This window comes from Procambarus clarkii, chromosome 76 (assembly GCF_040958095.1).
Source record: "Procambarus clarkii isolate CNS0578487 chromosome 76, FALCON_Pclarkii_2.0, whole genome shotgun sequence".
Taxonomy (NCBI): domain Eukaryota; kingdom Metazoa; phylum Arthropoda; class Malacostraca; order Decapoda; family Cambaridae; genus Procambarus; species Procambarus clarkii.
The window spans coordinates 16,995,307-17,001,475 of record NC_091225.1 but is presented as its reverse complement, the minus strand read 5'-3'; positions in this window follow the sequence as shown (position 1 = coordinate 17,001,475).

Below are 6,169 nucleotides of genomic sequence, written 5' to 3'. Positions count from 1 at the left end.
AGCAGCCGCGTCTAGCAGCCTGGTTGATCAGTCCAGCAACCAGGAGGCCTGGTCGACGACCGGGCCGCGGGGACACTAAGCCCCGGAAGCACCTCAAGGTAACCTCAAGGTAGGGTTCGAATCCCATTATGATACACCTGCTTAAATGTACGTGGTGTTAATGCAAAGACATTTTCACATCTTGAGGGTTATCTTGAGATGATTTCGGGGCTTAGCGTCCCCGCGGCCCGATCCTCGAGCAGGCCTCCTTTTTGTTACACATCCCCCAGGAAGCAGCCCGTAGCAGCTGTCAAACTCCCAGGTACCTATTTACTGCTAGGTAACAGGAGGGGGGGGCATCAGGGATAACTTTTTGCCCATTTGTCTCCGCCTCCACCGGGGATCGAACCCGGATGAAATGACCTTCACCATAATGTCAAAGGTGGGAATATAAAGGTCTGGGAAGTAACCTATCACAAGATTATAACAGTGACAATTCGTGTGATATTTGTATTATGTAAATACCTTGGGGGGGGGCGGAGGGGGGCGGGGGGGGGGGGCAGAGGGGGCGGGGGGGGGGGGGGGGATTATGTATGTCAGAGGAGGGACTTGGTCTATAAATGGCTCACAAACAAAGGTCAACAAAGACACCTGGTAAATTGGCTTGTTATCAAACATAATGACATAAAATGTTGTTTTTGACAATTCACAATATTGTCTAGAGAGACTTACAAGGTCAAAGGTGAGCTTGAAGGTCAGCGAGCCCCCCCCCCTCCCTCCCCCCCCCAGACCCTGTCTTTGTCTAGGGTCCCCCTGGTATGGGGGGGGCGCTACCCCTCCCCCTCCACACCTTGTGTAGGGCCCCCCTTGTGTGTGGGGGCGCTACCCCCCCCCCCTCCACACCTTGTATAGGGCCCCCTGGTGTGTGGGGGCGCTACCCCCCCCTCCACACCTTGTGTAGGGCCCCCTGGTGTGTGGGGGCGCTACCCCCCCCCCTCCACACCTTGTATAGGGCCCCCTGGTGTGTGGGGGGCGCTACCCCCCCCCCCTCCTCCACACCTTGTATAGGGCCCCCTGGTGTGTGGGGGCGCTACCCCCCCCCCCCCTCCACACCTTGTATAGGGCCCCCTGGTGTGTGGGGGGCGCTACCCCCCCCCCTCCTCCACACCTTGTATAGGGCCCCCTGGTGTGTGGGGGCGCTACCCCCCCCCCCTCCACACCTTGTATAGGGCCCCCTGGTGTGTGGGGGCGCTACCCCCCCCCCTCCACACCTTGTATAGAGCCCCCCTGGTGTGTGGGGGCGCTACCCCCCCCCCCTCCACACCTTGTATAGGGCCCCCTGGTGTGTGGGGGGCGCTACCCCCCCCCTCCTCCACACCTTGTATAGGGCCCCCTGGTGTGTGGGGGGCGCTACCCCCCCCCCCCTCCTCCACACCTTGTATAGGGCCCCCTGGTGTGTGGGGGCGCTACCCCCCCCCCTCCTCCACACCTTGTATAGGGCCCCCTGGTGTGTGGGGGCGCTACCCCCCCCCCCCCTCCACACCTTGTATAGGGCCCCCTGGTGTGTGGGGGGCGCTACCCCCCCCCCCTCCTCCACACCTTGTATAGGGCCCCCTGGTGTGTGGGGGCGCTACCCCCCCCCCCCTCCACACCTTGTATAGGGCCCCCTGGTGTGTGGGGGGCGCTACCCCCCCCCCCCTCCTCCACACCTTGCGACGAACCACAACCTTCATCAAAAACAAATCGTTTTATACAACAAACAAATCTATACTAAAAATACAGCAGTGGACGATACTCACTTTCTCGCCAAGAATAATAGTGGCTGTCGCTATGAACTTTGTGTCTTACATATAACATTAAGAATCAAGTTCAAGTATGTTTATTGAGATAAGCAAGAAATACATCTCAAAGGGATAGAGTAGCTTAGGCTATTTCTACCCCCGTAACATTAGGAAATTTATAAGTCATTGTACAGCGTGACTTTTGAAGACAATGGTCAAGGTCTGAGCCTGAGGCGTAAATGGTTCCTTACACACCTGCCTGCGTCTCCTAGCCCTATCTTGGGCATCTGTCCCCTGTCCCGGCTCCTTACACATTTGTCCCCCTGACCTGGTCCCATCTTACACACCTGTTCCACGCCCCGGCCCCATCTTACACCAAGTTGCTCAAGATGCATCAACACTAACCATACAACTCTACACACATCACATCACACCACAACACATCACACCACCACACCACACAGCTCAGGAACCTGTATACCTGTTGATTGACGGTTGAGAGGCGGGACCAAAGAGCCAGAGCTCACCCCCCCCCCCCCCGCAAGCACAATTAGGTAAGTACAATTAGGTAAGTAAACAACTCTACACACATCCCAACACATCACAACACCACACACACCCACCACACAACTCTACACACATCACATCACAACACATCACAACACCACACAACACACACACCCATCACACAACACACACACACCCACCACACAACTCTACACACATCACATCACCCCCAACACACCCCAACACATCACAACATGTTTCTAATGATGCCACAATACAAGGGGGAAGATAAGAAACATAGATGAATGTCTCGCCCTTCAAGAAGACCTGGACAAAATAAGAGTATGGAACACCAATTGGCATATGGAGTTTAACGTGAACACATGCCATGTTATGGAATGTGGAACACAACATACACTACACTTAACCTACAAATTATGTGAAAGGAAATGTATATGTTTATCTCTCAGAATGTTCGGTAATATGTTTATTGTTTGTGATGTGTGTCTATGTATGTATTAACACGATGTATTGAACGGGGTGAGAATAGCTTGAGCTACCTCATCCCTTTGTGTGTATTTTACCTCAATAAACTTATTTCAATTTCAATTATGTGAGAACTCTTTAAATAAATCTGATAGAGAGAGGGAGATCTAGGGTGGTTCTAAATAGAAAACTATCACCTGAGAACCCCATAGAGAACATTTTTGCGAGGGGCCTGTACTACATTTTCCAATTTCAGAATTGCTTTTACATACATGGATGGTGAAATAGTAAAGAAATTGTTCACGACTTTTGTTAGGCCAAAGCTAGAATATGCAGCGGTTGTGTGGTGCCCATATCTTAAGAAGCACATCAACAAACTGGAAAAGGTACAAAGACATGCCACTAACTGGCTCCCAGACCTGAAGGGCAAGAGCTACGAGGAGAGATTAGAGGCAATAAATATGCCAAAACTAGAAGATAGAAGACAAAGAGGTGATATGATCACTACATACAAAATAGCAACAGGAATCGACAAAATTGATAGAGCAGAATTCCTGAGACCTGGAACTTCAAGAAGAAGAGGTCATAGACTAAACTATCTAAGCAAAGCTGTCGAAGACATATAAGAAATTCACTTCCGCAAACAGTAACAGACTGTTGAAACAAGTAAAGTGAGAAGGTGGTGGAGGCCAAAACCGTCAGTACTTTCAAAGTGTTATACAACAGAGAGTGCTGGGAAGACGGGACACCACGAGCATAGCTCTCATCCTGTAACTACACTTAGGTAATTACACTTAGGTAATTACACGTAACACACCAACCGCGCACTTTTCCCTGGCAGACCAGCATAGACCCCCCCCCCACCAACACACACACACACACACACACACACACACACACACACACACACACACACACACACACACACACACACACAAACACACACACACACACACACACTGGCCAAAGAGCCAGAGCTCAACCCCCGCAAGCACAACTAGATAAGTGCACACACACACACACACACACACACACACACACACACACACACACACACACACACACACACACACACACGAGAGAATGCTTAGAGGAAACACCAGCCGAGTAAGTCAAGAGGGTTGAGGAGAAGGAGGAGGGTGGTGGTGGCGGAGTGGGCTACAAGGTGTGCTAGGAGTGAGAGTTCTGCTATAGAGGAGGTGCCTCTTGTCACATGTGTTATTGTGCCACACTAACTTTCACCCTCGGCACCACCACCGCCACCACCACCACCAGTACTACCACAACCACCACCAACAGTACTATAAAGACAGCTGCCAATAATCCTATCACATTCCTGACACTTGTAACAGGGAGAGGGAGAGAGAGAGAGAGAGAGAGAGAGAGAGAGAGAGAGAGAGAGAGAGAGAGAGAGAGAGAGAGAGAGAGAGAGAGAGAGAGAGAGAGAGAGAGAGAGATACAGAGAGAGAGAGGAGGGAGAGAGAGAGAAGATACGTAACACTTGGCTCTGCCCCATATACAGTGATCCTCATTCCAGGTGTCATTCCCACGAAGGCATTATTAACATAATAATTACTGGGTGTGTGTAACCTCTCTGGCTCACACACTATCCCCCAGACTTTTAGTCTTTCTTGGCTTCTCCCTCCCCTCCACACTCTCCCTCACGGTAAGGTGGGTCCTGGGGGAGTAAGGTGGGTCCTGGGGGAGTAAGGTGGGTCCTGGGGGAGTAAGGTGGGTGCATGGAAACCCATGACAAGATCAGTGAGTCACAAATATCTGTCCTTCAATACAAGGACAAAAGGGCCAATGCACATATATAAAAAGCATCACAACACACACACACACACACACACACACACACGTGTGTGTGTGTGTGTGTGTGTGTGTGTGTGTGTACTCACCTATATGTACTCACCTATATGTGCTTGCAGGATCGAGCATTGACTCTTGGATCCCGCCTTTCTAGCTATCGGTTGTTTACAGCAATGACTCCTGTCCCATTTCCCTATCATACCTAGTTTTAAAAGTATGAATAGTATTTGCTTCCACAACCTGTTCCCCAAGTGCATTCCATTTTTCTACTACTCTCACGCTAAAAGAAAACTTCCTAACATCTCTGTGACTCATCTGAGTTTCCAGTTTCCACCCATGTCCCCTCGTTCTGTTATTATTACGTGTGAACATTTGATCTATTTCCACTTTGTCAATTCCCCTGAGTATTTTATATGTCCCTATCATATCTCCTCTCTCCCTTCTTTTCTCTAGTGTCGTAAGGTTCAGTTCCTTCAGCCGCTCTTCATATCCCATCCCTCGTAGCTCTGGGACAAGCCTCGTCGCTAACCTCTGAACCTTCTCCAGTTTCTTTATGTGTTTCTTCAGGTGGGGGCTCCATGATGGCGCGGCATACTCTAAGACGGGTCTCACGTAGGCAGTGTAAGCGCCCTAAAAGCTTCCTCATTTAGGTTTCTGAATGAAGTTCTAATTTTCGCCAGTGTAGAGTACGCTGCTGTCGTTATCCTATTTATATGTGCCTCAGGAGTTAGATTAGGTGTCACATCCACTCCCAGGTCTCTTTCTCGAATCGTTACAGGTAGGCTGTTCCCCTGTTAGCTGTTACAGGTAGGCTGTGTGTGTGTGTGTGTGTGTGTGTGTGTGTGTGTGTGTGTGTGTGTGTGTGTGTGTGTGTGTGTGTGTGTGTGTGTGTGTGTGTGTGTGTGTGTGTCCACTTGACAAATGGAATGCATTAGGCAGTGATGTGGTGGAGGCTGACTCCATACACAGCTTTCAAGTGTAGATATGATAAGAGCCCAGTAGGCTCAGGAACCTGTACACCAGTTGACTGACAGTTAAGAGGCGGGACCAAAGAACCAGAGCTCAACCCCCGCAAGCACAAATACGTGAGTACACACACACACACTCACTAATGCACACTTAAATACCTCATACAATTGGCTAAACGAATTGCAGACTTATTTTAATACTCTTAAATAAGGTCTCTACCCCAGGTGCGGCCCCCGGGAGAATTGACAGCGTGTCATAAGGACAAAGGTAACTGCAGAAGGCCTATTGGCCCATACGAGGCAGCTCCTATTTATAACCACCCAATCCCACTCTTGAGATTATCTTGAGATGATTTCGGGGCTTTTAGTGTCCCCGCGGCCCGGTCCTCGACCAGGCCTCCACCCCCAGGAAGCAGCCCGTGACAGCTGACTAACACACAGGTACCTATTTTACTGCTAGGTAACAGGGGCATAGGGCCACAACCACGTCGATACTCACCTGTATCAAGTACCAGGTGGACGGCGACGCCCTTGCTGGGAGATTATTGGAGCTGGTGCAGGTGCAGGGGTGAGAGAGGAGCCTTGTGTCCCGTGCACAGCTCTTCACTAACACCAAGTCCACCTGGAGACGGGGAA